The sequence below is a fragment of the Myotis myotis genome, unplaced genomic scaffold (genome assembly GCF_014108235.1).
Source record: "Myotis myotis isolate mMyoMyo1 unplaced genomic scaffold, mMyoMyo1.p scaffold_m19_p_15, whole genome shotgun sequence".
NCBI classification, from domain to species: Eukaryota; Metazoa; Chordata; class Mammalia; order Chiroptera; family Vespertilionidae; genus Myotis; species Myotis myotis.
The window spans coordinates 7,021,553-7,032,215 of record NW_023416319.1 but is presented as its reverse complement, the minus strand read 5'-3'; positions in this window follow the sequence as shown (position 1 = coordinate 7,032,215).

Genomic DNA, 10,663 nt, shown 5'->3' with positions numbered 1-10,663 from the left:
CGACCTGTGGCAAAGAGCAGAGAACAGAGTGGGTGCAAGTGGGAGGTAGAAGACTGATTGGTGGAAGGAGGAGAGGAGATGGCATGTCAGGCTGAGGCCTAGGCCAGCCTGGGAGCAGGGTGGCCATGAGCACTGTCCCCAGTTGGAGGATCCCCGCCCTACTGCGTTGCAGCCAGTTGGCCATGGAGTTGGGTCTCAGAGGGGACGGGGGAACCTTAGTGTGAGAGCAGTTGTCCAGAGGTTGCATAGCTCTCTACGTTGCCTGGCTTCCTTTTGGAAGGGCTCACCGGCCCAGAGGAAAAGTCATGAGTCAGGACATGGCATTAGGCTCTGGGAGTCCTGGCCAGCCTCCGTGCCCAGGAGGTCTCCTGGCCAACTCTTTCTGAGCTTGAAAAGGCAAGTGGGAGTCCATTTCTGGGAACCCTGCTTTAATCAAATATGGACTTTTTGTCCCAGTTCTTCATATCTGCCCCCCCCCCCCACCTTGCATTATAAGAATATGGTGAGGATGACAAATAGTGCATGGCCTCTCTAGGCAAAGGGATGCTGAAAATTCTAGGAGACAATGCTATTATCTGTGTGTACTGTTGCCTAGGACAGCAAAATGCTGCTTTTCTCTCCGAGGGCCCTGTACTACAGTGGCATGGTGTTTGGGGCCTGCAAATGTTCGGGAGCGGTCTGTTAGAAAGTTCTGCTCTTGCCATTCATGCTGCAAGTGACTTACAATCCAATTAGCCGATTACTTCCTCCACTCCCTCTTCCCATTGGTTCATCGTATCACCCACAAACGCCTATCTCCAAACTTGCTAACGGGAGCGTCCCCCACTCCAACCACAACAGCCCTCTTTGGGCTCACGAAGTGACATTCCCAGATGTCTTTGTGAACTCTGATCCCTTAACCTTCTGCTTTCTTGAAGTCCACCAACCCGTTTATACCCAGCTTAAGTTGCATGATTATTTCGTTCAGTAATAACGCCTATCTACACCCTCAGCTGCCTGTTTTTTGTTTGTTTGTTTGTTTGTTCGTTTTTTGGCATCCTGTCAGGCAAAACATCAACCTGAATGTACCTAGTGTTTCTCTTTCTCTCAGCAGCACCCTGACAGTTGAGTGCTATTGGGACAAATGGCATCATGGGGAGAACATACATGATTATAAACTGGTCAACAACACTGTTCTGAAATCTTGTTCTTTTGGTTTTTAGATTTTGGTTTTTATATACCTCCTATCCTGAATCTCCTCCTGCTTTATACAGAAAACAGAAGTCATCAAGAGAGCAAATCTCTCCTCTTTTTGGTCCAAACATACCGAGTACCTACATCTGCATCCACTCCTTCTTTTTCTTTCTACTTGGGCAGCTGCCCCTCTCCTAGCCAAGGCCAATGCCTGCCTGTCCGTTGGCTCTCATCCTCTCCTCCTTTCTTGGGACCCTTATCCAATTGGTTACATTTTCTTTCTTTTGTTTATTCAAGCTCTCACTGTATTCAATTTTTAAAAGTTGAAGTTTCTCCCATTGGGAAAAAAATCATGGCCAACCCTAAATTCCCCTCCACTCCTATCTGACTCAGAACAACACCCTCCCGCCCCCCCCCCCCCGAAATTTCCTGTGACCGCCAATCGCGAAGCTGATGGGAGATTTTACTCATTTATCTCATCCCTCAGCAGAATGCAACACTGTCAAGTCCCTCCTGCTCTCTCTCTTTCTAACATCAAGATTGTTCTTTTTATTGTAAAAATTTTCAAATATTCTTAGCAGCAGGGGAATTGGAAAACCACTCAGGTAGCTGTCAGCCAGTTTCACAACGTTCCTATTTTGCCAGTTCTGTTTGCTCGGTTCCTACACAAACACACACGCCTGTTTTGTTTTGTGTGTGTGTTTTTGCTGGAGGGGTTCAAAGCAAATCCTAGACATCATTCTCTTTCTCCCACTTACACTTTGGTATGTGTCTCTAAACAACAAATTTGTTTAACATAACAAAATATCCATTTATAAAAATTAACAGTAATGTTCAAATGAATTCAGGGTTAACTTAAAAAAATTAACAATCCCTTAATATCATCTTATGTTCAGATTGTACTTACATTTCCCAGATCGTCTGACAAATGTCTTTTGGCAGTGAGTTGGTTTAACTTGGGATCCAAGCAAAATCCACACATTGCCTTAGATGGATCTATCCCTAAGTCTCTTTTCATTTATGACAGTTCCCCTCGCCCTTCTTCTGCACCCAGTTGTTGAATAAACCAGGTCACTGTCCTTCAAATGTCTCCATGGCACGGATGGGATCCCCTGGCGTCATTTAGCGTTTTTCTCGAACCTTTATGTTTCCTGTAAACTAGGACTGAGGTGGAGGGACTGGATGAGATGCAGGGTTAGGCAGTGGGAATGACCATCTACCTGCTGGCCTGTGGGATGGGCAATTTCTGCACCTGCCGTACAGCTCTCAAGCTCACTGCCCACTTTCTCTAAAGGATCATATATGTAGTAGCACCTTGTCAATCTGAAAAGGCTGTGGCCATTAGAGTTGTAGGTAAAATCGAATACTGGGTGGCTTGGCATCTAGTTGTTACATGGCCAGTGGAGAGGGAAAAGGTGCCTAGATGAAGGTTAACAGGCTTTGTGCTCTGGGGGTGGCTGAAGGAAAGGGGCAAGAGGCATTGAACTCTGTACCATGCCTAGAGCTGGAGGAGGCCGATCATACGTGCTCCCGTCAGCTCAGGAAAACTCAGGTCCCTGGTTAGAACTGTGTGTCCATGTTCCCAGGCTCCTCAGGTCAGAGTAAATAATAGAAAGGATCCTGTGGAATAAAGCCCTCGGGTTTTGTTGACTCTGCAACTCTCCAGAACAAGCAGCGAGCCTCAGGAACAGAAATAAAATTCATGCCGAGTTATTTCCCAGCCTTTTAAAACCTAAGCTGTGTTAGATAAACATAAAGATCTCACGTCCCTCCTGGGGTTTGACACCCCCACATGGGAAAAATCAATCTGTTTTATATACCCTTTGGCCCAAAGGATTTTGTAAACCTTTACTTTCCGTAGATTGTTGTAATAAAAATGATCAGTGTGCTTTGTGTTTTGTTAGTTTGTTTCCCAAATACATACTGATGTTGTACCAACAGATGGGCTTTTTAAAAATTGTACACATGCTTTTCTAAGAGTTCTGCCCAAATGATTTAAGTCCTGTAGTCGGAAGAGTGGAGTCTCTCCACTGGCTTTTATTCCAACATGAGAGGCGAATTCTACAGAGACTAAGCCAACGGTTTTGGCAAATGTTTTCTTCCTTGTATAGGCTATTTATTTATTTTGTTAATCCTCACCCAAGGATATTTTCCATTGATTTCTAGAGAGAGTGGAAGGGAAGAGGAGGGACAGAAAGAGAGAAAGATCAATGTGAGAGAGACACATGGATTGGTTGCCTCCCACTCGCGCCCTGGCCTGGGTCAGGGATCGAGCCTGCAACCAAGGTACACGGCCTGGACCAGAATGGAACCTGTGATCCATCAGTCCACGGACGGATGCTCTATCCTCAGAGCCTAATTTCTATGTTTGAGCTTTGCAAACATTTAGCCTTTACATAGTCCTACCTTTTTCTTTTCTTTTCAAAAGCTTTTCATTCATTCATTCATTCATTCATTCATTCATTCATTCAACAATTTGCTGAGTTACCCTTATGAATCAGACATTGTGCTAAATGAGGAGGTTATACGAAAAACAAGCAATCAAGAGACAGTCCCTGCTCTTGAGGTCTGCATAGCAACGAGGAGGACACAGGAAAGGAAGTCACTGATTACAACATGTCATAACAAGAAGTGTGGTAGAAGCAGGCACGGGGACAAGAGCAGCAGAGAAAAGAACCAGTTTACTCCACTACTGCTCTTCCGGCCTTCGTCCTCCGCTCACTGACCTCCGATGGAAGCAGTAACGACAGAGAGAGAGAAGCCAGTAGGTCTTCATTTCTGAATTCTGCGGTTACCACGTCTGTTGCTACAAGTGATCTCATTTTGGGATTCAGTGTTCTTTATTTTCCAGCAGCTATGGTCCTGGAGGAATAGAACTGACATTTCATTCATTCACACACACAGACATCTATCCATCAAGGGCCTACTGTCTGTCACAGTGGCCAGAGGAGCCATAATTTCCCTGAGGGCTCCTGAAAGAGGGGTAAAGGCCAGGCCAGCTAGATTTAGGATGATGCCAACCAGAGCCCGCCTCAGCCACTCATCTCGGGCTGTCTCTGACTAGTGCAGAGGTCCTAACTGAGTCCACTGCGGAACAATGCCCGTTGTTGACCTTGAAGGCAGGTGCAGTGACCAGGCTTGAATCCATCATTTTGGAATAACCTCAGCAAAGGAACACTGGAAAGCAGCGTAGGCTGGGGATGTGTGAGCATGTGCAGGAGGGCGAGTAATGCCACATAAAGGGGAGGGAGACACCATTACTTCCTGACTCAGCTGAAGGAACATGTGGGCAGCAGGTGCCGCCTCTGGACGGCTTCCTTTCTAGGAGACAACACCCTGCAGCTCTGTTTAAAGGAGAACTCTATCCAGACCATCACACCAGCTGCAAGTGTGGGGAAGGGGAGGGTTCGTTATCTCCTCTGGCTCAGAAATGAAGATATGTGTATTTATGGCTTCTGGGGAGCAGAAAGGAATTTCAACTTCCCCAGCAAAACATTTCTAAGTCGGCCAGTGAGCATTAGGCCTCTCACTGGACGGGAGTTACTTTCACAGGCCACAGCATCACCCCAACGTCCAGGTGTCCTGCTAACAGCATTGCTACTGCGCGCAGTGCCGTTGGCCGGTTCTCTGGAGCTGCAGGGGAGAGAAGACTTTCTCGGACTTGTTCGCAGAGCGTTCTTTCACCATCACTTCCAAGGCCAAACCCTAACTATTGTCCCCAAGCACCGGATCAGCATGTCTCAGTTGAAGACTTGACTTTATAAAGTTCCACAGTTGTTTCCGATGTTGTGTCAGAACCACAGGTTGGTGTCACTCATTGTCCCAAAGCCTCACCTAGTCTCCTGCGTGGAGCCGCTGGAGGCAGGTGAAGCCTTGAGATGTTTGGGGAATCTGTCAGGCTGACATGGTCAATCCTTCCTCCACCTCATGCTGGCACCTTCCATTCACCATCAGGACTTAAGCGTTTAGCTTTTGCCTGGCAACATAACTAACTGAAGACGGGAATGGAAAGTGCATGGCCAACGGGCTACCATTTTTCACTCCCCACCCCTACGCCCAACTAGGGATCACCATCCTCTTTCCCACGGAAATCAGCTGTGGCCTCAGACTCCTTCACATTCTCCCACTCCAAGCAGCCACTGCCAGTTTGTTATTGACACACAAATCCAACACGATTTGTCATCTTTGGCTCAAGGCGTGACGGGTGTCCCCTGTGCGCTTTGAGTAGGCAGGGAAGTACCATTTGTTTGCATCTACTTAGCATGCAGAGGGGGTGAGCGTAGAAGATGACAAAGTGAGAGAAATCACGGGAACTTCCTGTGTCTGAGGCTGGTAGTTGTGTTGGGCCCATTGCTTCAACAAGAATCTGTTGAATTGACCAGGCTGGGGAGCAGGGTTCAAAAGGAGGAGATCCAAGCTCGGTCCCATCCTCATGGAGTTTCCTGTTCCACATTCACAGAGGGAGTTCTGTTGAGGGCTGAGCATGAGGTTGGGTAGTTTTGGAGGAATAGAGGGATGGAACAATTTCGTTGACATACATCAGACAAATATGAAATGTGACATTGGCTATGATCGCCACTGAACTCTTATTTCCTTCGTAGTAGTGCAATATGTGTGGTGAGGATGGAACAAGTCCTTTAGCCTCGGCAAACATTTGCCCACCAGGAGTGATTCTTCTCAGATTCTCACTTCACTCGTGGGTTTTACTCTTTAATGGCCTGCATCATTTGCATAATTTCTTGCTACTTCTGTTTGTTTTGTCCCCAATTTCACTCCAAAGGATCAGTGGCTCCTACGTTATTCTCTGAGATGGAAAATCAGAGATGACAATGGTAGCAGTCCTCCTAACACAGAATAACAGAATAAACTTCACACCAGCTCTGGGTCAGATGAACCTGGCGGGATGAGAAGAACGAATTGAACAGCAAGAGGTCTTCCATTTTCCTTCGGGACGCTAGTACATAAACACTGTTCCAAAGGTGGCACAAAGTTTCTGACATTCTTGTGGCTCCCCCCCCCCCCCATTGATTTCAGAGAGGAAGGAAGAGAGATAGAGAGATAGAAACATCAATAATGACAGAGAATCATTGATTGGCTGCCTCCTGCACGCCCCACACTGGGGATTGAGCCTGTGTGTGTCCCAGGTGTGGGGAGGCAGGAGATGAGGCTGTGTGTGCCCCAGGTGTGAGGAGGCAGGAGATGATGCTTCTTTTTGAGAAAAAAGGAGGTGAGAGCAGAGCTGAGAGGCTGTGGGCCCTGCGTCCCCAGGGTCTTGGGACAATTCCACCTCTCTGCCGAGCACCATTCTGGGAATCTTGTCACTGCCCACTCCCTGGGGTCCATAGGGAAAGACAAAGGGACAGCTGTTGGTTTATCTGTAATTCCTTGTTTCTCAGACGCCCAAACTCCTCCTGATTCATTCGTTCAACAAACATTTGTCTAAGGGAGGAGCATGCGTGGTTGTGTTTGAAGAACAGCTGGGGCCAGGTGGCTGGACCCGAGTGCGAGGCGGGAGGTAAGATGATGTGACGTCAGTGAGCACGGAGACCAGCTTGTGAGACCTGGTAAGGGACTTGGAACTCCTTCTCCAAGGAAGTCGGGGAACCAGTGGGAGATGTGGGGCAGCTCTGTAAGTTAATCTTACCCTTCACCTTTGCGGAGCTGTTGGCCAAAGACAGGTCCCCATTTTATAACGAGGCTCGCCATGAACAGACTCAAGGTAAACCTGACAGCCTTGGTGCTCTCCTGCGTGTGTTTTCTTTCAAATCCCTTGGGTATTTTGTTTAACAAACCGGTAACCCTGAAGAATGACTTCCTTGTACCCACTTTACAAGTAACTGCCTTCTTCCCCCAAGGCTTTTGTTTCTGGGTCCTCCTTTCACACAACTCACAGGCCTTAGAGTCCCTGGGCTCAGAACACCTTCCCTCCCGGGCATCTGTGACTGTGGGCCCGGCGCTGGGCAAGTGGTGACCATGGCTGGACTCTTTCCATGTGTGATGTGCGACTGAAGGGCGGGTTTCGGTGGCAAGTCCAAGCAGCCCATCTGCGGGATGGAATGCCTTCCATGAACCGGCCCACCAGGCAACTTGAGCTTCCCAGAAATGGTGTCTGGGGACCAGGCAGCACTGGGTCAGTCTATACCGGAATTTGGGGTTTCACCTGACCTCACGCTGCCCGGGAATCACAATTCCCATTGGCACAATAAATGACAACCTTTATATTTGCGTGCTCTACCAAATCATGAAGTTAAGTTAATTTAGAAACAGCAAGTGTAAAGGGAATTTTTTTTCCCTTTTATAGAAGAGCTTCTTTTAAGATATTAGGGTTATGTACAAATATTATTTCTACAGAGATATTCTTAAGCACTGCCCAAACCATTAGGGATATTTGTAGCCCAGTAGGAGATACATATATAATTTTTTTCTTTAACTTTTAATGGACTTTAGGGGAAAAATCAGTGAATAATGAAATACTGAAATACTCTAAACATTTCTACTGGGAAATAAATGGCACTCAAGAGGCCTGAATAAATCATTACAGCTAATAAAATTTCCCGAGATTGCCTCTAGTGGATTTGCACGAGGAAGATTGGATTTGTACAGATTTATACAGTCAAACAAGGCCAGTGTATATGAAAGAATGCTGTTTATCCGGCACTTGGTCAACATAAATTGAGACTATTCATTAGGTAGCCACAGCTGCGGTGGGCGCCCTTTGCAGCTTTCCTCTGAGATGGGAGAATAGAAGCTTTCGTCGCTAGTCGTACTTATTACTGCCAGTAACAGAGGACCCCAAGGGCCCTTCCCAGGCTGTCTGACTCAAAAGGCGGTGCCTCAGTATTTGCAGGCTTTGTGTGTTTTTCTTGTCAAAATAATAGCTCATTTTATTTATTTTTTCATATGTTTCTATTGATTTCAGAGAGGGAGGGAGAGGGAGAGAGCTGGAAACATCCATGATGAGAGAGAATCATTGATTGGCTGCCTCCTGCTCGTCCCCCACTGGGGATGGAGCCCGCAACCCAGGCATGTGCTCTGACCAGGAATCGAACCGTGACCTCCTGGGTCATAGGTCAGTGTTCAACCACTGAGCTATGCCGGCTGGACAGTATCTCATTTTAATCTGCATTTTATTATTATGTTTTATTATTACATTTGATACATGTAGTCTACATATAATTTTCACTTTGTATTATTATATTTTATGTATGTTTTTAATTTCTGACTACTCTGTTTGTGTGCCTTGCCTATATTATCTGTATGGGTTGTCGTTTCCTTATTGATTTGTAAAAACTCTTTGTATATCAGGGATTTTTTTTTTTTTTTTTTGGTCTGACATATATATTGCAAATATTCCCCCCAGGTTATGGTTTATATCTTGTCTTTGTTTTTATGCTGTGGAGCTGTTTTTAATGTTTAGGCAATGTCAGAGTTGGTGTAGGGAAGGAGGTTTGAGGACACCTCTCTACTCTGTTGTATTTATTTGCCTATTTTAGTTTCTCAACCTTGGCACTATTGACATTTGGGGGCATGGCCATTCTTTATTTGGGGCCCAATAATTGCCAGGGTTGGGAGTAAGGGGTTGTTTAGGGCACTGTGAGATTTTTTTTTATTTTTTTTTGGAGGGGGGAGGGTGGAGGGGGAAATGTAAGTTGTTTAACAACATCCCTGACCTCAACCACTAGGTGCCAGAGAATCCCATCCTCAGTAATGATCAAAAATGTTACCAGATTTTGCAGAATATCTTTAAGGGGCAAACTGCCCAGGCTGAGAACCTGGCCTATTTTATTCCTAGTGACTGTGACACTTTATAGTATATCTTAATATCAGCTAGGGCAAGTTATCCTCTTTTTTAATGAATTTCCATGTTTAGACTTCCAGACATTAGAATAATATAGTGAATTAAGGAAAAAAATCCTGATATGAATAAAGTTGTTACCTAAAAAAATTGTCAGCATTTTATTGGGTTTGCATTGCATTCAAATATAAACTGACTAGAGGCCCAGTGCACGAATTTGTGCACCGGTGTGGTCTGGCCAGCCTGCCCCTATCAGGGCTGATTGGGGCCTGGGCCAGCCAAGGGGAGGGGCCATGGGAGGTTGGCCAGCTGGCCCTGTCCACATCAGGCTGGTTGGCTGGCCACAGTGCTCGTCATAGCGACCCGTCATTCCAGTTGTTCTGGTCGCTTGGCTTTTATATATATAGACAAGAACAGACATCCTTTATGATACACAGTTATCCACTTCAAACCCTGTCTCTATTGAGTGGGGTGTTCTTACAAATTCCTCAGTAGAGGCCTACAGTCTTCTTTGTAGAGGCAGGAGTGGTAGTCTTGCTTAGTGGTTAAGATCACAAACTTTGGTTCAAACCCTGACTCTGCTGTGTTCTGTGAATGACCTTGGGGAGCTATGGAATTTTTTAGAAGCTCAGGTGTTTCAATTACAAAATGCTTATAACAACAACTTCTACCCATATTTTGGTTTGAGGATTAAGTGATAGTGTAAAAAATCCCTCTCTTTTTTTTTTTTTTACTGTTTAAGGAATTTTTATTTTTTTATTTTATTTTATTTTTTATTTTTATATTTATTTATTTATTTATTTATTTATTGCTTACAGTATTACAAAGGGTATTACATATGTGTCCCTTTTTTCCCCCCGCCCTTGACAGTCCCCTGGCCTCCCCCACCCCCCAGTGTCTTATGTCCATTGGTTATGCTTATATGCATGCATACAAGTCTTTCGGTTGATCTCTTACCCCCCTCCATCCTGCCCCCCAACCCTCCCTGGCCTTCCCGCTGCAGTTTGACAATCTGTTTGAGGCAGCTCTGCCTCTGTATCTATTATTGTTCAAAAGTTTATAATGGTCTCTATTATCCATGAATGAGTGAGATCGTGTGGTATTTTTCCTTCATTGACTGGCTTATTTTACTTAGCATAATGCTCTCCATTTCCATCCATGCTGTTGCAAATGGTAAGAGTTCCTTCTTTTTTACAGCAGCATAGTATTCCATCGTGTAGATGTACCACAGTTTTCTAATCCATTCATCTACTGATGGGCACTTAGGCTGTGTCCAGATCTTAGCTATGGTGAATTGTGCTGCTATGAACATATGGGTGCATATATCCTTTCTGATTGGTGTTCCTGGTTTCTTGGGATATATTCCTAGAAGTGGGATCACAGGGTCAAATGGGAGTTCCATTTGTAGTTTTTTGAGGAAACTCCATACTGTCTTCCATAGTGGCTGCACCAGTCTGCATTCCCACCAGCAGTGCACGAGTGTTCCTTTTTCTCCACATCCTCTCCAGCACTTGTCGTTTGTTGATTTGTTGATGATAGCCAATCTGACAGGTGTGAGATGGCACCTCATTGTTGTTTTGATTTGCATCTCTTGGATGATTAGTGACTTTGAGCATGTTTTCATATGTCTGTTGGCTTTCTGAATGTCCTCTTTTGAAAGATGTCTATTTAGGTCCTTTGCCCATTTTTTGATTG